The sequence below is a fragment of the Topomyia yanbarensis genome, chromosome 2, assembly GCF_030247195.1.
Source record: "Topomyia yanbarensis strain Yona2022 chromosome 2, ASM3024719v1, whole genome shotgun sequence".
Classification (NCBI taxonomy): domain Eukaryota; kingdom Metazoa; phylum Arthropoda; class Insecta; order Diptera; family Culicidae; genus Topomyia; species Topomyia yanbarensis.
This window is the reverse complement of record NC_080671.1, coordinates 465,902,814-465,928,736: the sequence shown is the minus strand read 5'-3', so window position 1 is coordinate 465,928,736 and position 25,923 is coordinate 465,902,814. Positions and strand designations below refer to the sequence as shown.

Here is a 25,923-nt window from a genome sequence, read left to right as displayed (position 1 = left end):
TTTTCTGTGTTCTTTTCCCTTTCCGCGCACAGTACAGGGTCCATATAAATATGAAAAAAGTATAACAAGGAGAGCTTTTACACAAAGAACTCGGTTTCGGTCGATGCGAGTGGGGGGAACGGCGAAGGTGGAACCCACCTGGCAAAACAACATGGAGATTTTATTCATCAAGCGCGAGGAATGAAACATGAAAAGCCAAAATAAAACAACATCGTCAGGAGTACCGATTCGAGAGCATCACATCAGTTGAACCAGTCGCGCCCGGAATCCGACCGAACTCGCCACCGTTTTGTATAAATATTGATGATAGTTTTTGTTGTGATACATTTATATTTATGTGTAACTAAAAATTATTAGGTTGTTAGGCCTTTCATCGTGGAATAAGACTAAACCCAGTTGGTCCCGATTCTCCGCAGCTCGTTTTGTTCGGCGTGAAGCGGTGCTACATAAAACGGGGCCGGTTAGCGAAAGACAATAACGGACGACAGTTTAGGAGTGTTCTTTTTCACACATCATAATTTATACAGCTGTTTAGTGCTTTGAGCTCTAACCTCCTCGTGGCACTCGGTTGGTCCACTGCTGGCACTTCCGGGGTCGTCAGCCCTACGCATAATCCGTCCATCAACGGAATCTCCAACCGCATGGCGGCAGCCGAACTCCTGGGCATGTTTTGTGTATTTGTTTAGCAGAGTTTCCTAAAAGGTCGAGAAGGTGTGAAAAGTGCTTGACATTGGGTTGGCACGCACTCACGCAGCCAACATCTGTCGCTTTGGTTGTTGTTTTTCTCTTTTCATGTTTCGTATTTGTGGCATCCGCAAGTTATGTTTTGCTTTGCAAAAGTGTGGGGGTGTTTCGGTGAATGAATTGAGAAGTAGTGTCGCCTCAACACGAAAGGTAGTTTGTTTATCAATCAATATTGTTTAGTTGATGAATTATTCGGATGCTCTCAGCTTGTATGTTTCTTAGAGATTTCCCTAATCTCTTCGCTTATTGAAATATGAGCTCCGCGAGTGGACGAAAGTTTCATCGTCCTGGATTGTGACAAAATTCCCTGGTACCACCCACAACGAACACTGAACGATCAATACTCGATATAGCATTAAATAATATGACCTTTTCCCGTATGCCTGGTCGGCCGGGGCACGAGCGGTCAAACGCATTACAATGGATCTCGGTGACCGGTGTACACACTTTTGACGACCATTGCAAACATTAACGTAGGGTAGGCGAATATGTCCATTGATGTGCGCTCGCACTTTAGAGTACGAAGCATCGGACTGGACATCTGCCGTTTGCATTCAGTGCTTCACCACCCTCTCGTTCAGCGTTTCTAAAGATTTTCAAATGCAATAATTATCTTATTGGAAAATGTCACCGATGTGCACATTTGAAACGGTTCGTCTTTTTGTTGTTTGGGAATGAGATCCGGTCGAGTACGTGCACACGTAGGATGACGGAAGGGGGTGGACAGCATCCAGTAGAAGCATGTGCTATGACAGTTGCCTATCGTTGATGAGTTGTCCGTTGTGATTGGGGGAGGTTCTGTCGTGTAGGGAAAGACCATTACAGGATTGCGAATGTGTTCTATTATTTATATTTATGAGAGCCTATGACCAATGTTTCAATTCTCAATTTGTATTGTACATTTCGTCCGTCGTTCTTCGGGGCAGTTTAAATTTTCTGAACCACTTCAATTTCAATGCGATTTTCTCCGCTGCCAAGCAGTGTGAATTAATGTGAAGAGCAATGTATAGCATAGGAAAATTCGAGAGGGTTCGATAAAATTTACCATGTTCGATCACCTTCGAGAAGTTTAACGTTGTAGTAATAGCACAACATAGGTTTAGGTATTCGTATTCCTGCCGATTGGTGGTTTACATAAATCGCTCCAACTGTTTTTACTTTTTGACGAGATTTGTGAAGTTTTTATCGTTATTTGTCGTGTTAATCGACTGAGAATTTTGTTTTTAACATTGTTATTGTGCAGTGTGAAAGTGTCTCCTGTTTGCTTTTGTGTTGCGAAAAAACCAGCGAAGAACGCAATTGAGTGAACTTCTGTGCAGGGTGGCCAGATAGAATTCCTTAATATCGGTAGGGTCACTAAAAGTTTATCGGTAGTTATCGGTAGGCCGGGTTGTTGTCCCAAAAACGTAGTATTGACATAGAATTGTAAAATACTGACAACACAGATCTCAGACCAAATCCAACCCAAAAAATGAATGTTGAGTAGGATTTGTCCAAAATCAATAAAAATCGGTAGTTTTCGGTAGGAATAACAAAATATCGGTAGTTTTGCCTTGGTCGTCTGTGAATCGGTAAAGAAGACCAAAATCGGTAGGACTACCGATAAATCGGTAGGTCTGGCCACCTTGCTTCTGTGACTTAACCACCAAAACTTTCAACCGAACGCAGCGTCATCTATATTTCATTGTTAGCATTCTCAGATCGGCACGCATTATGGCAAGTACATGCGATCACTGCGCGAAAACCGTCAAATCGGATGACGACTTTATCGAATGTATGGCTTCACTTGGATGTGTTATCGCTGCTATCGCTGGGAAAACGGATGACATCTGTGCTGAACTAAAGGCCGAGTTATCCCAAAATGACCAACAAATTTCGCGCCCCGCTAGAAAGGTTTCAACATCTACTCCAGTCCGGCCAAACTCCGGTACCTCTCGACCACCTCAGAAACGTCGTCGCGAGGACGCCCCTGATCCGAGCCAAATTCTTGTTGGTGATCGAAAGCTAGTCGATAATAGCAACATTGTTACGGTTCCACCTCCCGCGCCGTTGCTCTGGATGTATCTTTCCCACTTTCATCCTAGCGTTAGCAAAGAGACTGTCAAAAAATGTCTAAAGAAGGACTAAGTTAAAAAAGGCATAGACGTCAGTACTTTGAACTTCATATCCTTCAAAGTTGGAGTTCACCCAAAGTACCGTGATGCAGCTCTTAACCCTGATACATGGCCGCAAGGAATACTGTTCAGGGAATTTGAAGACAGCCGTACCCAGAACATTTGGATCCAGCCGACTGATTTTCCACCGCCTCCTGGTCCTGCAGAGGACTCCGCAACGATTGGCCATGCCACTATACCAAGCTACCCCACCCTTGTGAAGGTGTATTGATGCCGATCGCATACTGGGATGCAATGCAGTTGGTACTATGGAAGCCCTCGATCCCCCCCCGCTACAGTCGAGTCCTTGCCGCCAGCGTTCATCAGTCGTCCCGGTCCTGTATGTGTGGGTGGAGAAAGGGTCTTCCAAGCTGTCTTTCTCGGCAACTCATCGAACGACTCTCGCCGTAAGCTGCTACCACCCTGTTCCTGCTCTCCTCATCGGGTTTCAACTCATACTGGGACGCACCACAGTTGGCACTATGGAAGCCCTCGTCGACCCCCCGCCACAGTCGAGCAATTACAGCCAGCGATCATCAGTCGTCCCGGTCCTGTGTGTGGGATGGGTGAAAGGGTCTTCCAATTTGCCGCAAATGGCAAGTATACATCTGTTCCGAACATTTCGCTTCCAGTTTTTTGTCTATTGCTCCGACATCTTGTTATCAGATGCCAGCCATTTCTCTCGCCGACGACGATAGTCGTATTTTGGGGCGCGACGCAGTTGATTCGAGATGCGTCGAATCCCTCACCACAGTCGACCAAGCGACCGTGCGCCGCTCCGATACTGTTCGTGGGATTGACGAAAGGATCTTCCTACACGGCAACATGGCTTCGCTCTTTGCTGTACTTGATCCGTCCACCAACAGCATCGAGGTTTACTACCAGAATGTTGGTGGCTTAAATTCACCAACGGACAGCTATTTGCTCGCGACCACGGGTTGCTGTTACGACGTTATTGCCTTGACCGAGACGTGGCTCGACAACCGTACTCTGTCTCGCCAGGTCTTTGGTTCAACATTCGATGTCTACCGCTGTGACCGCAATGCCCTCAACAGCCACAAGACATCTGGCGGTGGTGTGCTTGTCGCCGTTCGCCATGGTATAAAAGCCCGAGTGATCAACGATGACCGGTGGGCGAGCTCCGAGCAAGTGTGGATATCAGTGAAACTTGCCGATCGCAATCTCTTCCTGTGTGTCGTGTATTTTCCACCTGACCGAATTCGTGATTGCAGCCTGATCGATGTACATCTTTCCTCTGTTTCTTTTGTCGCCTCGATCGCTGCGCCGTCTGATGATATTGTTATACTGGGCGACTTCAACTTACCTGGCTTGACGAGGTGTCAGGCAAGTAATGGTTTTCTACGATTGGATATCGAAAAATCTGCGCTTATTAACAATGCCAGTTATATTTTGGACAACTACAGCAGCGCAACACTTCGACAAATTAATAATGTCATCCACGAGGATGGACGTACTCTGCTTTGTAAGTTGCCGGGACTACGCTCCGTACTGCTGCACTGCACCGACTCCTTTAGTCAAGCAGGTGCGTCATCATCCCCCACTACATCTTGTATTCGCTGGTAACCTAGGAGTGAATTTTGAAGACGTCTCAAGCTCTATCGTCTACGATTTTAAAAACGCTGACTACAACAGCATCGTTAGCACGCTGTTGGATATAAACTGGGACGAAAATCTTAACAATGAGGACGCGAACGAAGCAGCGATGACGTTTTCTAGTATTCTTAACTACCTTATCGACCGCCATGTGCCAAAACGAACAATTAGTACCGATCAATACCCTCCGTGGCAATCAACCGTCCTTAGACGTTTAAAATCTGCCAAACGAGCTGCATTTAAAAAAATTCTCGAAACATAAGACACTTGCATTACGAAATCACTACTTTCAACTCAACCACGAATACAAACAACAAAGCAGACGCGCCTTTTTTAGACACCAGCGAAACGTTGAACGTTAACTCAAATCCAAGCTCAAGTCGTTCTGGAAGTATGTTAACGAGCAGCGAAAAGAATCCAGTATTACCATCTTGTATGTCGTTTAATGGAGTTTTAGGCACCGACACTAAGGAAATTTGCCAACTGTTCTCCGACAAATGTTCATGCGTTTTTTCCAACGAGCGCCTTCCACCACAACAAGTCGCTGCCGCGACACAAATTCGGTTGATGGTTTTGTCCTTCTCTAGGACAAAACCATCAACCGAATTTGTGTCGATAATGCTGCCATTCTTGCAGCAAATGCCAAACTGAAAGCATCTTGTTCCCCGGGTCCAGATGGTGTTCCTTCGATTTTTGTCAAAAAGTGCATCAGCGGGCTTCTTGAACCACTTCGGCGAGTATTCGAGCTATCACTCACTACTGGAACATTCCCTTCCTGCTGGAAAGCTGTTCATAAAAAAGTAAACAAATCGAACATTGACAATTATCGGGGAATCTCGTGTTTAAGTGCCGTATCAAAACTGTTCGAGCTGGTTGTGTTAGAACCTATTTTCTTTCACTGCAAACACTACATTGCAGATGACCAACACGGTTTCATGCCTAAACGATCGACAACGACAAACCTGCTCTTGTTCACAACATATGTAATTGATGGATTCGCTGACGGATTGCAAACCGATGCTATTTACAAAATCAACCAGGATATCGCAATAGCGAAGCTGGACAAACTCGGCATTCATGGACAACTTCTGCGCTGGTTTCGTTCCTACCTCGAAGGAAGGCAACTCCAAATCAGCATTAAGGACTGTCTATCTGCACCATTCTTCGCTACATCCGGCATACCACAAGGAAGCCATCTCGGTCCTGTAATATTCCTCCTCTACTTTAATGACGTCAATATCACATTACAAGGACCCTGCCTATCTGTCGCCGACGACATGAAATTTTTTCAACAAATACGGGATGAAACCGATGCCGAGCTTCTTCAGGGGGAACTGGACAGCTTTAGTACGTGGTGTAAACCGAATGGTTTTAAACCCGAGCAAATGCTCAATCGTTACGTTCACGCGGAAACGTCATCCGACTCAGTTTAACTACCATTTCTTCGGCTCGAGCATTCCAAGACACTCTCACATCAAAGATCTCGAAGTCATCATGGATTCGGCACTAACTTTCAAACCACATACTTCATACATCGTGGATAAGGCATCACGACAGCTTGGGTTCATCTTCCGAATAGCGAAAAACTCCAGGGACGTATATTGTCTTAAATCGCTTTACTGCGCGTTGGTTTGCTCAATGTTAGAATATTGTTCTGCTATTTGGAATCCGTACTACCAGAACGGGATTGACAGAATCGAGGTTGTCCGACGCAGGTTCATACGCTTCGCCCTTCGGAATCTCCCATGGCGAAACAGATTTCAGCTGCCAAGCTATGAAAACCGTTGCCAGCTAATACACCTCGATACACTCAGCATTCGGAGGGACTGCTCTCGTGCCCTGTTCGTATCGGACTTACTCTCTGCCAGAGTGGATTGCCCTACAATCCTCGGACGTCTGGATCTTCAAGCCCGCGTTCGAGCTCTACGCAATAACTCCCTTCTGCGAGTTCCGTTCAGGAGAACCAATTATGGTTGCCAGAGCGCTGTTACCGGACTCAAGCGAATTTTTAACAGTGTGGCGACGGCCTTCGACTTCAACCGGACGCGGAATGCGATAAAAAGCGAAAATGTTGGCAATTTTAAAATGTAATTAGTAGACATAAATTATGGTTTTCAAAAAGCTTACTTTTGAAGTAGAATACTTCTTACGTTTCAATTCAGGGGTACTGCTAAGAGGATCACGTAAAGCGGTTTATCGCACATAATTTTCATCATTAGTTGGCAGGGATCAAGTTTTCGTTTTTAGAGAAATTGCGAAAAAATGCTGACAATGTAGTATGGAAGCGCAATAATTTCGCGATTTCGAGCCTCGTGATGAATCAAATGCAAGAAAAACAATTAATGTATTACAATATAGCAGTTTTTTCTCCACATTATTTCGAATCTACGGATCAGTATCTATTCATTTTATATTTGGCGTGAAGAATCTCATATTATACAGCGAAAAGATCTATTTTTGCTATCTTGTCATGAAAACGTTAATGACTATTATCCGAATAATGGCTATTGGCATATAGGAGCAGGATTGGTGTTCCCAGAAGAGCTGGGTGCTTTGAGAGTTCCTCAAGGGAGTGCTTGAGTTTTTCCCAGCGCTGGTTGTGCGCAGAATATAACCTTTTTTCATGAAAATCATCCTCATGTTCCATATGCAAATTCATCTCTTCAATTGTTTTGCGGCTAAACAATAAGGTTTTATGTTTTGGTGACCTTAGAAAAAGTTTCTGTAGTTATTAAGACGGATTTTCAGAAGTAGACGGTCATGTTCCAAAATGAAGTGAAAAGAAATATAACTTTTTACTGGAAGGAGATAGACAGTTCGAGTCTTCAACAACCTTGTAGAAAATGTCTTTTTAAACATTTCATCTGATGATACCAACTTTCTAACTGCAGCCGATTTATTGTAATGAAATGATTTCGTTAGCTCCCTTTAAAATCAGTTTTTAAAAAAATAACTTTTGTCGAATTCAGCTTTCTACAACAATGTTTTCGACAGTTTTGAGTTATTATGACACGCCATACGAATTTTATGTCACGTGTGAGTACGACTTTTGTTTACATTTAAAGTGAAAACTCGCAACATAGTCAACCGATTTTCATAATATTTGAGAGATTAATACAGAATAGATAGAAGCATCAATTACTTTCTTTGAATTGTTTGTACAATTTCCAAGTTTCAAGATATTAAATCTCAAACTTTAAAAATCGTTTTTCTCGAAATGTGCTAAATGGCGCTTGTCATAAGATAGCACAACAGCGAAGATATTTGTTAGCCAGTTTTCTCAAAAAGTTGCAATATATGCAGAGGAAATAGTGTTATCTTGAAACATCCTGAAGGAATGGTTAGTATCCAAGAATGTTTTGAACGAATGAAACTGCGAGTATTTGAGTTTTTTATTAAAAAAATGGGAGAGTAGAAAAAGTCTATATTTAAACCTTAATGATCTAGTTATCTTCTGCTCTTTCGACGAGCTGTTGTCTCCAAAACTGGAACAAAAATGAAACAAAATCGCAAACGAACCATATAAAGAAACTTAAACTTATTTATTTATTCGTCAATCGATCGAAGACTACATTACACAAATATTTATTACTTTTATACTATACTGTATACTGTTCTTATAGACTATTAATTTGCAGAGAATTGTTTCAAAATTGTTCGGGGCATGGTAAAGTCAATACTTTCACAACGATCGTTATACACAGCCATCATCTGGTTAAGCGATCCGAATTTAGCGTAATCTGTACGCTGATGACCTATCGCGAACAAATTTCTATTGCGTAATTGACGAGTAGGAGCATATAGATTTAATTTTGACAATATGTAAGATGAGTCAGTACGCTGCATGATGATATCGTTTAGAAACGAGATCATAGCATAGTCCCGACGTTCTTTCAATGTTTGAATATCTAGCAACGTACAACGTGCTTCATAAGATGGAAGAGGGAATGCTGTCCATCTTAACTTGGGTAGTGCATATAATTGAAACTGCTTTTGAATTGACTCAATTCTCACTTCGTGTTTTTTTATGTATGGTGACCAAACAATACTACAATATTCTAAAATAGAACGAACATATGCTATGTAAAGAGTTTTAATTGTGTAATGATCTTGAAAGTGATATCCGAAGCGTGTTATAAAATTATGCATATTGCTAGCTCTATGAACAGTTGTGTTGTAATGTTCCACAAATCTTAATTTGTTGTCTAAGATAACTCCTAGATCTCTTATTTTATCGCATTTCTGAATGATTTGATTACCTAATGTAATTGACATGGAAGTCGTGGTTTGTTTTCTGCTAAAAGTTATAAGATTATATTTTTCAACATTTAATTCCAGTAAACATTTACAACACCATGTATAAAGATTTGTGTTTCATTGTGAAAAACATTATAGTCATTAGTATTTCTAATTTCAAAAAATAGCTTCATATCATCCGCATATATGATAATTTTAATGTTCTTTTAAATAAGAGAGATATCGTTGACATATAAAATGAAAAGAAGAGGTCCTAAGTGTGAACCTTGAGGAACCCCCGATGTTACTTTAATTATATCGGATTTCATCTCATAGCATTTTACTATTTGCTGGCGATCTGTTAAATACGACTTAATCCAATTGAGAAGTCTCGTTTCGATTCCCAGTTTTTGAAGCTTGAAAATTAACATGGGAATGTCAAGTTTATCGAAAGCTTTGCTGAAGTCAGTGTAACGAGCTTCTATGTGATTTCCTTTATCCATGGCATTTAAAGAGTAATCAACAAATTCTAGAAGGTTTGTACTTATTAAACGGCCTTTAAAAAACTCATGTTGTGCATTTGTTATTGTTGTTTAATTTGGTTGAAAATGTTTTTATTTATGATGGATTCAAAAAGTTTAGGAAAGCAAGACAGAATGGCAATCCCACGATAATTGCGAATGTCGAATTTTTTACCCGATTTTTTAAATAGGTATTAGAAAAGATTTTTTCCAGTCTTTTGGGAAATTACCAGATTCAAGTGACTTATTGAACAGCAAGAATAAAGGTGAGGTGAGCTTAGTTGCTAAATTCTTTATGAAAGCTGGTGGAAATCCATCAGGTCGTGAGCCTTTAGTGGCATCTAGATCATTGAGACCAGACAAGATATCTTGAACATTAATGTGACTGACACCAACATCTCTTGAATAATCAGGAAGATAAGAAAAATATTCATAGTCACGATCATTATTCGAATAGTTAGAATAAGTTTCTTGAAAAAAATGTTGCGCAGAGATTACAAATATCTTTTAAAGTTTCATCCTCTTTTCCATCCAAAGACATTTTTGATGGAAAGTTGCAGGAATTCAACTTAGTCTTGATGTAATTAAAAAAAATTTTTGGGCATGACTTGATCTCATTTTCAGTTTTTGCATTATACACAGTTAAAGTGTAGTGCCGTTTGACTAAGTCTACTAGCGGTAACGGTCGACTAAGATGTGTTAATGCATGTTAAGATCGACGAGAGGGTGAGAGGTAAGGAAAGATTGCTTCTAATAGTTTTTGATGACACAGAGAGTGTTGGTTTATACAATCTGTTTCCCTATAACAATGGAACATTTTAACTTAATTTCGCTAATTTTCATTGCAAAATATTGAAAAACATTGAAAGTGAATCTTCGGGGGAGACTCGAAGATCGGTGTGTATCATAACTCAAAATCTACTGGACCAATTGTATTGAGATTTTACATAATTCTTCTTCACACAAATCCCAATGTAACTACAACGTGCGAAAACGAGAGTAGCACCATTGAAATTCCTGTCCATCCCGAAGTCCGAGTTGCAAGCGGCCTTAATTGGTGTCCGATTGGCAGATACGATAATGGCATCACTGTCCATTACGGTTAGCAGATGGCACTTCTGGACAGATTCCAAGGACGTATTATGCCGGCTGAGATTCGACCACCGACAATATAGTCCATTCGTTACGTTTCGCGTCAGTGAAGTTGGCGAGTGGCGTTGGCTCCCGACAAAGCAGAACGTCGCCGATCTAGGGGCGAAGTGGACACGTGTTCCCAATCTATCGCCGGATAGTCGCTGATTTCGGGGACCAGCAGCTCTTGGACAAAACGCACACGTCTCGCCTCCGCTTCCTAGCTTCGGGAAACCGACGACAACGGAGCTTCGTCCAGATCTACTTATTAATTCCGAAATTATGGGTTCTGTTATAAGGCTGCAAGAATACTCTAGATGGACCACTGGTACGCCGATACGCGGTACGCGCTCTATGAGAGAAGAACAACGTGTCTTTGGACCACTGGTGTAACAGAAGCTAGCCAAAGCGGAGAACTACGTGTTGCGCCAAGCGCAGTCGGAAGTCTATATCGAAGAGATCGCTGTGCTGGCCGCAAATCACACGGCAAAAGATGAGTGGATGGAGATAATTACAAACAACCCACTGTTTCGTTGCGCCTTCCTGGATGAGAAAGGAGTTGCTCGTGTCCGCGGTCGAAAAAACCTGTACGTTTGCCCAACACGATTCTGTTGACGTCGTCATTCTTTCTCATAACCATCGCAACAAACAACTGATCATGTTGAGGATTTCAACTACCATAACCATCCCACAATCATCAACGAAGCTCTACAACGCCTTGCGGTCCGGAGAGTGTGCCAGTGGTGCAAAAACGTTTGAGCAAAACCGCAACCGTATACTGTTTAAAATCTCTCTATTGTGCGCTGGTTCGCTCAACACTGGAATATTGTTCTGTTGTTTGGAACCCTTACTACCAGAACGGTGTCGACAGAATCGAGGCCGTCCAACGCCGGTTCATACGCTTTGCACTCCGACATCTTCCTTGGCAAAACAGATTTCAGCTGCCGAGCTACGAAAACCGTTGTCAGTTAATACAGTTCGATACTCTAAGCATCCGGAGGGACTGCTCTCGAGCCCTGTTCGTCTCGGACTTACTGTCTGCCAGGGTGGATTGCCCTACAATCCTCGGACGCCTCGATCTTCAAGCTCGCGTTCGAGCTCTGCGCAATAACTCTCTTCTGCGAGTCCCGTTCAGGAGAACTAACTATGGGCGCCAGAGCGCTGTTACCGGACTTCAGCGTGTGTTTAACAGTGTGGCGACGGCGTTTGACTTCAACCTGACAAGGAATTCGATAAAAACTAAAATTATTCGTATTCTGAAATGTAATTAGTTTAAGTAACCACCATTGGGGCCAAGCGGTCTGTTGGTGACGGTACAACAAATAAACCTCCAGCGATGACTGATCTTCCACATGTTCGTCTGGCCGCTTTCAGCCGCCCGTTCTTCATCTAACCATTACTGAGTATTACCGGATAAAAAAAGCTGTCCAAATTTCACAAAAAGTGGTTGGTTTGGCAGGTCATATACAGTTACGGACGCAAACCCAAAAGTCTCATCTCTACAGGTAGGGTGAGGAAGTCTTTCGAACTCCCTTCTCAAGCGAGCTTTTTGCTTTAAGTGATAATTTAATTTATAATCTGCTCGCTTTAATTCATATCATGCCGTCGTGTACAATACATGATTTCCTGTCCATCTGCTACCAGTACGCTCGTTGAATGAGACCAAAACCGCAGCCCTTGCGCATACTTACTGCGACTATGATAATATCATTCTCACTGAAAACTGGCCACGTGATGGTATATTAAACGTCGAACCCACGGCGAACTGCGCAATCTACCGATGCAATCGCAACTCTTCTACAAGTCGTCTACGTCGCGGAGGTGGTGTTCTTATAGCCGTAAAGAAACATAACTGGGACTGTATTAAACCTGGATGTGAACGTACGAGTTTCACTGCCAAATCGGTCTTTAAATTTATCTGAGGCCGAACAGTGATCCTGACTTGTGCAACATTCACTCTTCTACAGTCCAAAGTATTCTGGACAAAGCTAATAGGCACAGCTCCCTCATCTCCGGAATCTGCTCTCTTAGCAACGTAAATGGACGGACCCTCAATTTAGTCTTCATCAACGACACGGACGTGTTCGAACTGATTGGGTCTTCGACCTGAAGACAGACCCTCACCTAAAAGCCCCGGTTTTAAGACTTGATATGCGTTCTGATGATGGTGAAGCCTTAGATTCAATTAAAAACGACCTCATCTTTGATTTTACTTGATGTAACTTCGACGAAGTCTCAACGGCCATTGGTGCAGTCAATTGGCTTGATAGGTTGGTTGGAAAGTTTCCGTTGTGGAACTCGAAACAACGAAAGTGATACTCACGTCATAGCACCGACGGCAACAAAACTATTCTTCGTCAAACTGAACTACAATATGAAACAACCCGGAACAGTGCATTCGGTGAATATTTGAACCAAGTCCAACGCAACCTTTCGAAATAATTTCTCAACTTTCTGGACGTTTATAAATGGCAGAAAATGTTTTGGGATATTCCAGAAAATGTTTGTCTTCGAGACAAACATTTACAATCTGCAGCCGAGATCACTACCGAGATGTGTTTACCAGCCCTACCCTGTCTACTCCACGCAAAAGTAACTTAAAGCTATGCCAACCTGGTCCGGATTGCTTGCCTCCTGTGTTTATAAAACATTGTGCCCTAGCAGTTTCCATGCCTGTAAGCATTTTTTCCATCGTTCAATCTCGGAAAATGTTATTCCAAATGCTTCGCTACTGATTTGCTTGGCCAATATTCTGAAAATGTTGGTCTATAATGCTATGAACGCGTCTTCTTCCAACCTAATTTACGAACGTCAACACGGATTTGTTAAAAACGATACGCCACTGTACATCCCCAAGTTTTCAAGTTCTAGCTATCGAGAAGCATCAACAAGCGGACGCAATATACTTTGATTTCGCGAAAGCATTTGACATTTCGCGAAAGCAAAGGGACAAGCACGATATTGCTGTTTTGAAATTGGAGCGACCAGGTTTTTCTGGATTCGTTAGAATTAGCACCACACGCTCAAGTGCATTCGAAACGCCAACCTGTGTGCCTCAAGGAGGTCACTTAGGGCCACTGATCTTTCTCTTATTTATCAATGATCTTTGCACCTGCATCAAGTTTGGAAAACTAAGTAAATCACCAAAGATGTGTACGAAAAAGAATGTCTACATAAGTGGTTGGTACATAAATTTATTATGTAGGAGCCACGACGGTCCACTGCCTTTTTATGAAAATGTGACGTAAATGCCATCGAAAATAATTTTCAGGAAATCAATTTGCATTATTCGTAATTCGAAAGGAAATGTTTTCCGTGTTTTAAAAGGACATTTTGCATTTTTATGTAAAGTTGATGCAGATCTTTGTAGCGTGCTGTAGTTCAGTGTAGTGTACTTACAAATGAAATTCAATCAAAGTGTAATATACGACACCTTTGCATACAAGAGCAGTCCAACTCTGTTTTGGTCTGATTTGGCCTCATAATGCAAAATCCGCCATTGAATGTAGTTACTCGAATGTACAAGAGGTCAAATATGTGCTAAAACAGCTAATCAAAAAAAAAGTGTTGGGCTCTGGTTAAGCAGAAACTACTCGAAACTAATAGGAAAGCAAATTGCGTCATTGGTTTCAAGAGTAGATAAAAAGTACCGCCGCTAGAGTATCTGACGATACGATATAGGAGCTGATGACGGGTATACCCCAGAAAATTTGAGAATTTTATACACAAAATAATTGACATCGAAATAAGTTATATTTACAAGAGTTATACATCTACTTTCTGAAATAAACTATCCGTTTTTGAGGGTAAATCGCTTGTCTTATACGCAGCTCACCTGAGTTCGCTTCCCAACTCCGCACAAAGGGTTACAGATTTTTCGAAAAGAGATTTTTCTAATCCAAAAAAAGAGGTAAATGACCATAAGGATAAAAAAAACAAAAACCAACCAGTTTTGATCTATAGTGTATGAATTTTTATTTATATGACATAATTTCGGTGTCCGAAATTTAACGTGGACATGCTTTATACCAAAATATGTACTCGGTATATTCAAAAATGTTCCAGGTTGATATATTACTTTAAAATAAAATAAAATAAAACACTTTGTCGTTGCCAACAACAGATGATCCCATTTTGACCAGCCTACTGCCATCGCTTGCGCAGGATAGAAGAACCATCTCATTTGACAAACGCTGCCGTTCGGCTCCATCCTATAAGCGAATCGCAGTAGTTTAGATCCGGAAAACGTTCATCCGCGTGCCCCTGCTAAGCTTTTTCGGGATTTCACAGCTTGAAACATATTAAATATAATAGCCAGGGGTCAGCCGGGGTAATTGCTCAATTCATTCGAATCGTAGACATTCATCGGCAATTGGATTTCTGCAACTGCGCACGAAATACGACACCATTGACCGGGGTAGTGGGATCGGTCGTACGTCGTCAGTTTACAGTTTAATGAAAAGTGTGTTCGATACACTGGACGTATGAAATTTCCATTTATGGGCTTCTACTTCCTAGTCCAGCACAGTGGCACTATAAATAAATGACCAAAAGGGAAAACTCGGCAATAATTATTGTAACCAGCTGAAAAACTATTAAATCAACATTATAATAAAAGGAAACTAAATAGGGCAGGGCGCCCTTTGCATCGGTGTACAAAGATAGTTCGTTGGACGTCCTCGTTGCTGGACCCCAGAATCCAAGTGAATGCCGTATTTCAGACCAGAATGTAAGTGATATAATAAATTTATGTGAACGCGTATCTTGCTCATTCGCTTTGTGCACCCTTCCCTCCGCGAGCACAGAACTCATCGAAATTTTTAATATAAATATATATAAAGTTTCAATAAAAGCCACGTTTTCGGTTTATTATTCAGCCTTAAAAATATCATGGTAACCGTAAATAAGTCATTAAATTTACGGACTGAATTAAAATAAATTGTTATCTCAACATAAATAAACGAATATCTAAATCACTGAGACAGACTCGGAGTTGCAACTACCCGGCACGCCGTGTGGTTAGTTCGGTACACACTCACCGGGTTCACTTGCTCGTGATCTGGCTGGCATCGTACAGCAACGGCGCGAAAGACCTTGTAAGGGAAGAAGCAGCGGCGGTTGTGGAGGCGATGGAGCGCGGATATTACGGGACTGGTTTGTGACTGTTGATCGGGGTTTAATAACTGAAACTCCCGCGAGGGTTTGTAGGGGGAGCCACGAATTCAGTGGTTTCATAGCACCGGCCAGAAATAACAATGATGGGTGTTCCACAACAAGGAGCGATAGGTGGTTTGATTCCTTGATAGGGTGGTATTGATAGCAAGGTTCCGAAATATTTCCTAAAACATCATTGCCCCATACTTTTTTCCTTTATGCTATTTTAGTTAACAGTTTAATATCTGAGTCCACTAGAATCTTCAGAATTTTGAAAAAATTGAGAACCACCCTAGCAAACAAGGACCAAATGTGATGACGGTCGCATTGAAGCTTTATGTAGATGTCTGGTTGACCGTCTTTGGGTGACTTGTGGCACTTCCACCCCGTCTTCGGAAGAGAGGTTTTCCTCATTCATTTTCCCAAACCGCAAACGGATTCCGCCCGTCAGATTTCATCGCGCTCTAGATGGTGCGGAGTTAACTGCGCGAAATTCATCATTTCAATGAATCTCAACATTTAGCAAATCTCACATAGAATTTCAAATGAAGTAGTGTAGGAAAACGAATACTTGATTGCTGTAAAACTGTTGATTTTTTTCAGTCATATTGTTTATGAATGATATCATAATCGTGGCCTGCTTTTTTACGATTAATTAAAATGTAGCCCTCGGTGAAATATTTCACTGCTCTCGACTTGAGTAGCCGGGGTTGAAGGCGCATAAAAATAATTTCTGCTTTTATAAGGTGGCATAAAATGAAAAATCAGTAAAGTTTCTTGTCGGAGACAAAACGAAATCGGCTGTTTATGGAGGTTGGAAGTAACATGTAGGTGGTCGGGTATCAACAAATAAATACTTCTGTTTCACTTTTTATGATAGTTTATTTGCAGGCTGCGTAGAATATTTTTTTTATATTAATGGGCAGTAAACGTTTTACTTTATTGTTCTGCGATACGATTATGATTATACCGACGTCCTGCGTCTAGACTGGATAGAATCAGTAGTTGGTGTCGGTAATGATTCGTTAAATAGTTCAAAAGTTTATTTCTGTGTTGACACGGAATGGTGCGTCATTTACTTTTCAAAGAATACATTATTAGTCTATATAATTAAAATTCTTGAAGAACCTATAAAATATTTTCACTTCTTTGTTTGTATGAGACGACCAGTATTGAAATCTATTGCGGTCGAAACCACACATGAATTCAGAACTATTGATAGTGGACAGGAAATTGTGTAAGCAAAAATATATCAAGACAAAAGGTAGAATATGATATATGTATTTGAGCCAGTAAATGGAATATAAGATTATAATCAAATTTCAAGTCTAAAGGTGTGGTTATTGGTTGATTTATGCTGATTTCGTTTTTAGAATCGAGTAGGGTGACCATATCAGACGAGTAGAAAACTAGGACAGTCGAAAGGGTACTGCTTCCCCCCATTGCCTCTCAATCGACATTGCCTTTTCCACATGTTTTCGGCAGTTAAAAAGTTCTGGGGTCTGGCAGAGCTTCGACAGTAAGAAAGTTCTGGGAGTCTGGGAGGAAGAGCTCAGCCAGAAAGTCTTTCATCGGAATTCGAACACCAAGAACTTTTTCGGATTTACACAAAGGCAGTTCTTGCTACACCACCATCAACAAACGTTTCATGCTGAGATGGTCTGTGCAGGACCGGCGAGGAGTTTTCAGTACTAAAAACACGACATTGATGAAAATCAGAAACATCAGCGATCCCAAGTAGCTTCCCTGCGCTATGCCTGGCAATCTCCAATGACAACCATAATCTCTCGATTTGAGAGCTGCAAAACCTACCGTTGTTAAAAAAAATTTCTCCGTTTAATCGATTGTTATATTAAAACTGGCGGATAGCTTGGTGTAAATAATATCAGTTTGAGCCCGAGCTTGAAAAAATTGACATCCCTGCGTGAACCTAAAAGAAAACAAAATTCAATTCAGTGCTTTCAGGTTTGAACATGTTCGGTTTCAAAAGCAAACTGAATTTTGTTTCCGTTCTACCTATGAGAGGGATTATTGAACAAAAGTGCAGCAGATATAGATAATGCAGTTCACTTATGCTCGAAAATGTAGAAGATGTCAGCTTCTGCCTTCAAACTGTCCACATAAAAAAAACAAATAAATGCTTTGGTTGGTGAAGGAATTTATATTTCCTCTGCACTCAAGCATTGCATTCGGCATGAAGTTTCAGTCAGTTGGAAAGTTAATGAATGAGGGGGGCGATGAATCTGAATTTGGTTTCGGTAAATACAAGCAGAATTAAGTAACTGATCTTGAAATTACGCAGCACTGGTTTGAGCGCGACATTCCATACTCCCTGTTATGTAGGATGCTAAACTCGGCGGTTAGTCGCTGTTCAGCGTCCAGGCGTGAAGGCATGTTAATCGTCCATTAACTATTTCATTTATTTAAAACGCCTCAATGCATTACCTGAGCCGCGGATTTTTTTTAATATTATCAGCTGCTGCAACTCCGGTGGTTTGTGATTTAGTTGATGTTGATGAAGGGCTGTGTGATGGGTATGCTTGTAGTTGATATTGCTTCGTTAGAGGTTTGTGGTGTACATGGTTTCTCGTAGTGTGTCTTCTTGTGTGACAGCGTAGGGTATGCAGGGGTCTGTCCTTCATACGTGCACCATGTGATTTGAGATTTGGTCACACGTTTTGCTTTGAATTGAAAGTTCAGATATGAAGGAATAGGTTCCGTCACTCGCATTCCCACGAAACAAACATCATTGGAAATACCTAGAAAAATTTTCTCCAGGTTTCAAACTTAAAGGATTCCACCATGACGTATTCCGACATGATGGTTGTAATAAATTTATTAATAGCACCCGGGTGTAGATCGTGCAGACGCATATCAATCTTATCATTGTCGATATAAACGGGTATCTTAGTCCTAACATTATCATGCTCAACGACGTATTGCATGTTATCTTCCATATGGTAGCTTTCCGTTATGGCCAAAGTTTTAAACGTTACCAGTAACGAGTGTGGTGGGCTTGTATAACGACGACTTCCGTTAGTCTCAGACTGCATTTGCAAATTTGCTGTTGAATTTTATTTTGCTGTTGAGTTTCAAACATCTTGAAATGAATGATCGATATCGCACCGATGAATGTAACGGTGCTTTATTGTTCACACTGTCTTGGGACGAATTTTATTATTCGATTGCTTTGCTTGTTTATAGTACTAGCACGGTACACATAGACAGCAGACTTTAGGTAGAAACGTTCGTTTGATTAACTGCATTGTTCACAAGCAGAGCAACTGATTAGATACTGGTGTCGACTCTGTAGTGATTCCATGATCCCCAGCTCGAGAGAGCGCTCAATGAAATTATTCCACGATAGTTGCTATTTTTCTTTTTATGGAATGGATTTCCAGTAAGACGAAAAAATTAACTAGCAAGAGATCTCAAGTAGAAGCAGAAGCACCAAAACGCCGATGTGTCTTTTCAGATGTACCAAAGGGAGATTAGAGATGAGGAGAGATTAAATAAAACATCAGAAAGTACGATTGGGAGATTCGACTGTAATAAGTTTTGTTTGTCGCATTCCGATTGAGGATAAGTATACCTTGCAGTCATGGTTGCGGCTAGAGCATAGTGGAAAGCGAAGACTGAATAAATAGGAATATATTAGGCTTACAGGAGAAAAACCAGGACAAATCAAGCATTTTCCTCGACTTCCCAGGACACCAGGACAGTCCACGCAAAACCAGGACATGTCCTGGGAAACCAGGACGTATGGTCACCCTAGAATCGAGTCACTGAAAAGGCGTTACTAGAAACAAAATGTTTGTGCCACTAACTAATCTATACATTCTCCAAAATCATTGGGTGGTTGTAAAAATTCGGATCATAACCTCGAAACAACTAGTTGCAACTGCGGTGCTTGTTTTTAACCGGACCAAGCTGACGGAATGATGGTTTCTTGGGGCAATTGCTACAACTGGTTCCATTCCAGTTCTGTTAAAGTGAAAAAAGATATTTACAATACTACTTAGAACTGCAAAGAATGCAACGAACAGAACATTCTTACGCAAAGGATCGACGGTATAGCGTCAGAGTCTCTCATCGACCTGAGATTGGATAAGCTGAAGATACCTAGAAAGAGAATAAAAAAGACCAATCGACAGCCGAATTACAGCACAAGCGAAAACTAATTTGGATATTCTTCGTGATTATGTGCGCGGTACAATTGGCCCTTTAACGGGGTTTGTTTGAAGAACTAAACGTTGTCAACACTATCTGCTCAGAAGTGCCCGGACATTCCAGTATTATTGGAAATGAATGGGCTGACGAATTCGCTAGGGCATGTAAAGTGGTTGACCGCTGTCAAAAATCCGGTCTTGAGTTTCGTCCGAGCACCGCAATTATAGGATAAAACTACAAACGTGTCGCCAAACAAAGGCGTTTCTAGAACAACCGCGCCCAGCGATTTTGGAAAAAATCTCCTGCATTTTTCGAAACTCCACTGCGGCATGCTGATCAGGGCTTTAACTGACCACTGAAAACTCAATTATCTCATGGAAATTATTCAGCACGCTGAGTCATTTTCGTGTGATCTTTGGGAATCTGACAGCGGAGCCTCATATCATCTGATATGCAACTGCCAGGTGGTAGCGTAACTGCGATTTCGAGTTTGAGACCGTCCTTACATAGACGACACCGTGGTTGGACGACTGAAACTCGGAGACATATTAATGATTCTTATCCAATGCGGTAAAGAGTTTTAGGATTTCTCGAAGGCGATATGAACTACTTGTGAGTGTAGCTTATGTGCTATTATTTTTCCCACCTTTCCAATTCCACTTCCGCTTTTCTTCCGATCAGGGAAATGATGAGAAAACACGTCAGGGCAAAATCCGCGATTACATATACAAGTAATATTGAATGATTCTCCTTGGGGTCTTTCTGTTCTGTTCATTTTTCTGACGTTTCAATATGTACTACTTAACTCTTTGCATAATATACTAGTAAAACCGAGGTAATTAACCACAAGAAAAAGTCGCAGTGATAATAAAGCAGCGAGGCCAGGGCTCAGTCTCCTGTTAATAGGGAGTTGTGGTTCATATAAAAGTAGTGCAAAGAGATTGCGACCAAAGAAGGGAGACAGATAAGTGTGCAATCATAACCACTACACGCACGTTAGTCAAATCTCTGATATACTGGCACTAGTTGAGGTATGCGATAGTGGCAAGCGCAGAAGGCAGAAGGGAGTTCGACCTACTTCCCCCTGATTGGGAAGATGGCACCTTACCTAGGCGTCGATATCCGTGATTAATGCATTCCGGGGATATAACTGGCCCACAGACTCTAGTCATGCGCCCTGTTGGATTTACCTTCCAACCCATTTATGATCCAAAGGTTGGTTAACTGAGCTTTAGGTATACCAAGCTAATTACTACCAAGCTAGTAACGGCGATTACGGAGGAAAAGGTAATTTGTTATGCCCTTCGTGCGTCATCAAAAAGAGTGTACAATGTATTAATCGGCATGAAGCAGTTAATACATGGACAAGCCATAGAGATGATTTCGCACCCACTCTCAATACACAGCAAGGGATCATTGCTGACATTGAGACGCTGAACCTCTGTGTTGATAAATTGCTAAAAGAGCTCAAAGGGTCACCGCAGCCCATTGCATAATCAAAACGGTTAATGGAATTCTTTCATTCCTGTGCAATCACCTCCCTGATAACATCATTTTAGGCTTGGCAGAACTCGATTGAGACCAATCTCCAATGCAATGCTACCATTGTAGCAAATTTTAGCACAGGAATTGATCCTGTGGACAGCCAGAATCATGCCGTAATTACAGTGGTCCCTACTTTTCGTTTAATAATGTTTCTTGCCATGAGGGCAATAAATGTGTCAACTGCTAGGGAGCACACCCAGCGTGACATGGAAGGTCTATGAAAATGAAGAAACGATCATCAAACTAGAAACAGACTAAAAACACCCCTTTCGATTGTATCGATGTAGTGATTCCTAAGCCAACTACGCCAGCACCGTCAACGAACGCCTGTTCGGAAACACAAATGACAAGGTTCGAAGAATCGACATACTCCAAAAAGAAATAACAAGGCTTCGATCGAGCACAACTCGCTGAATCAATAATGAAGCATACCAAAAATCCTCGACGTACTGGCCTCCATCAAAAAACCTTTGCGGACCTCAGTAAACCAAAACCAACCCCAGCATTAACATCTATCTCGAGTTTCTCATTCACTAACTCAGATCGGCTGGATTTGTCGTTACCATCTGCCGATAGGCTTGGAGGGCAGACTTCAATACGCTTCTCCGTAGATCTATTCATCACTAAAGCCTGGCGGTATCTGGGCTAGCTAATGGGATGCAAACATGCCTGACCGCGATCCACTGGAGCTAATAATGTATAACAAGTGAGATCTGCCTGAGAGGGGGCGTTGACAATTTGCTTATCGGAGACATTGGGGGTCGATGGGTCCATGAGAGTCTGTGATGACATCATCACAGTGCCTTGATGACCGGAAGATCGCAGGTTCGATACCTGCTTGAGGACATATTGTTTCCCTGTCTAATTTCCATTGGACACGTTCCTAAAAACCTTGAACTCTGAAAGTAGCAACACTCCCTGAACCACGTCTTCCTGCTTCCCTACACTGGGAGGAAATCCGAGACCTGACCATCAGAGGGACTATCGACAGCTTCGAATCCAGGCAGTCATGCACGGAAGATCAGCAACAAAACCGTTACATACAATATCTCAACCTATCCCACACTATAGTTATCAGAAAAGCCTGACCCCTTGCCGATTCCGATACAAGATATCCCAGTATCAGCCGAAAAAATCCCGGTGCTTGCTTGCGCAGGAAACCCGGTTGACTATCAGGTGAGTACCATGAACCGTTTCGAACTTTCTCGATCGTAGCCGTAATTAATCCCAGGAACAATTGGTCAACATATTCACCGGAGTCGCTGAATAGATTATCCCCCGACCCAGCAGCATCTCGCAGGCTCGTGCAACTGGTGTAACTCGGAAGTAAGCGATGCTATCAAAGTTCGCGGCAAATCCCTCACACTCAGAAGTACTATTCTCAAACACCCGCAATGGGAACAACGGTCACTTATTTTCAAACGTCTACTGGAGCTTCTTTATCGAAGGAATCTCTACTGACTCTTCTACTACCGAACTATGGAGGAGAGTAAACGCCACCAGTGACAAAAGGAGACAGATCGGCTTCTACTTAGTCAGCAATAATAACACCACCACCGACCTGTTAAAGATTGACAAACTTCTCATCTCCTTTCAATCGGTTAAAATGGGGCAAATCTTTGATTCCTCGGCGAGATTCTCAAATTGGCCCAAATTGACGGATTGCAGCGCTGGATATCGCCAAAGTATACAATTCTGTCTAGCGTGAAGCGGTGCTCCGCCGACTTCACAGCTGGGAACGTCACCGGTCATTCAAACCATTTCGATGGGTCTAACGGAGTACCGCAAGTGTCGACGCATGCCGTTTCGCTGTTTGCTACTTTTCCTAGCGGAGTATTCATCGTCATCTACGCGGAGGGTTATTATTATTGGCGTAACAGGAAAAAACACCTGATTTATTTAAATTAGATTGCAGGCCGTCGTAAACGCGGTGGGTCGCTGGGCCAGCCCGATGAGATTTAAGATTGCCATTGCAAAATCTTCAATTAGCCAATGCTGTAACTATAATCACAAAACCACCAGTAGATCAGTAGTGCTGTCAATTTTCGGTCTCCCTTTCCAACACCTATATACTAATAACCGCATTTCAGATGTATCAAACGCAACTGTACTAGTCGATCCAAACTGATTCAAACGATAAGTGCTCATTTTTAGCCGAATTTTTATGGGTTGAAAATTACTTGTCGGTACCTGGAAGGCCTGGCAGAAGTAGTCGCTCCACTACATCATTGATCAGTAGGCGCGGCGTCCAATTTACTCCCCAGTTCTCGAACTGAAGCAGCCTGTGATTAAGCCGACATGCTCCCGCTCCGATAAGCAATCATCCAAAGAATACTAAAGCGGACCCTTGGCTTCCTGAAGAAAATTTCAGGAAACGAATGCGACCTTTTGGGAACAGCAGAATCTATTCTCCTCTATTACCAGCTAGTAATGGACGAAAGGTACCGGAACCATGACAGCATATTACAGTCGAATCTAAGGACTAGGTGCTCTCTATTTATTTTTAGGACATAATGAGCGACTCTTGGAAGAATTATTTTGAAAAAGACGATTTTCCTATGCAAAATCCCATATAAACTTTAAACCGTGGGCGCAAAAATATAGTTTCACCGATCGAGCTAAAAATTTGTAGAGTTGTTCTGTTTTATTTTTTTCATATAACCATGTTCCACTCTGCTGGTCACGTTCAAAGCAAGCGCCGGTTGTGTTCGGTTCGTGCACGCTAAGCTGTAGAAATTCTACACAAAGAAAGCAGCGTTATTGTTATAGCGAGCATTGTGTGCATTTTGTAGATTGAGATGCACAAAGTACAAGGACCTTAAGCCGCTGTTTCTAAGCGATCATTGGCTTCAAAATCTGTGGAATTCGCCCACCGATACGAGAAGTAGAACGCTTGTTAAAGGAGAAAATGTGTATTGCCAGTTATGATGCGAAGCTTATTCAACTACAACATGTTCGGAATGTGGCACTGCTAAGGTCAAGATCCACGTTTTATTATTCATTGTTTTGTAGATATATAAAAGACCTATGGTTCCTTTAAGCTCACGCATCGAACCGTGTCAAATGAATGAATTGGAAAAAAGAAACTGTACGGTTAAATGACGATCGTACTAAAGCACACTTAGCGGCCCAGAAAAAGCCATTTCACAAGCATGCCATATTCACTAGAAGACCAAAATTGTGGCTGCTATTCCAGCTTCCAAAGTGAACATCGAGATTGCAGACTTGGAAAACGTTGGTCAACTTCAAGAGAGACCTTATCAGCTTCTACACACGCTGCTGACCCACAAAACCTTCTCGGATTTTCTTTCACAAATCCTTCTTAAAGGTAGTGAACTCAGTGAGCCCGTTAGCGGTCCTTGGCGGCGGTTTTTAGTGTGACCTTGGTGTAGTCTTGTTGTTCTGGGTGGCGGTGGGCCGCAAAAGGGGTGTTGTTCTGAGGGGTTGCTGTCGGTGTTGTCTTCAGTTATTGGCTTCGTTAAAGCCGTGGGAAACCTCTCCAGCACTTCTTGGAGCATGACAGTTGGTTGTGGAGGATATTTCCTGGTGGTGGTTGGTAGGGGGAAACTTTGCGGGGTTCTCGGTTTTGATTCTGCATGGCGTTCTCCGTAGTGTTGGAACATAGGTGGTCTTTCCAGTGCTGGGGCAAAATGGCGGGTGGGTAACCCCTTTGGCTGAAGTAGAGTTGGTGTGTCGTTGTTGGGCCAAGAGCGACTTCTCTAGCGCTGGGTTGGCGTGGAAGAGGACCCATAGGGGATGCTTGTAGAGGGTCGTTGGTATTGCTCTGAGAGCTTCGGTGGTCCTGGTTGCAGAAGGCCACGGAGAACCTCCTTCCATCTTCGGGGAGTGTGGTGGAGGGCCCGCGTTCGTTTGGAGTACGTCCTTCCGGACCGATTTGTTGGCAAATACGTATAACCATCGGTCTACCGTCAACTTCCGTTGATTCTTCGCCCTAGGAGATTCCGCCGAGTATCCAGCTAGCTGATTCATTATTCTGTAGTACAAACCCGACTGATCTTATCTTGGGAAAGTCTTCTCTCGGTCAGCCAATTGTTCCAGTCATCGCAAATCTTGCATTGTCAGTGGCGTGCATCGTTTAATGGAAAATTGGAAAGGTTTTGGTCCATCAAAGAAGATAACACCTCTCGGTGCTATTCTGTCGAAAACGCTACCTGCGAGGAATACTCCCGTCGCCCAGTAACCCACAACGCTAAAGATCGATACGTAGTTTGACTGCCAATAAAGCAGGACGTGTTATCTAGCTTCATGGATAGCCGTCGCACAGCTTTGCGTCGCTTTCAGCAACTAGAATGTTGTTTAGTCCGCAATTCTGACTTGCAACATCACTTTCGAGTCTTTGTTGAGGAATACGACGCGCTAGGGCACATTCAGCGCGTAACGGACTGCGAAAATCCTCAGACTCCATGCTATCATCTTCCACAGAACGCTGTTGTGACCAAACTGAGGGTAATTTTTGACGCGTCGCCCAAAACCCCCAACGGACCATCGCTGCTAGTTGGACCAAACGTGCAAGAAGACCTGTGATCAATGATCATGTGAGGCTGGACACACCATTAAGAAGATGTACCGACAAGTCCTGGTAGTCGAGCAGGATACTCCACTTCAGCGAAGTGTTGGGCGAGTTTCATCGATGA

General features: G+C 42.3%; 1 protein-coding gene across 1 annotated transcript in view; it reads left to right on the top strand.

The window, feature by feature from the left end:
- LOC131686134 (uncharacterized) overlaps window positions 1–19,323 on the top strand; it is an 82,200-nt gene extending 62,877 nt beyond the window's left edge. The window contains exon 3 of the mRNA XM_058970303.1: window positions 19,263–19,323. The gene's annotated coding sequence lies outside the window, so the exon portion shown is untranslated. The remainder of the gene's footprint in view (window positions 1–19,262) is intronic.
- Window positions 19,324–25,923: the final 6,600 nt, after the last annotated feature.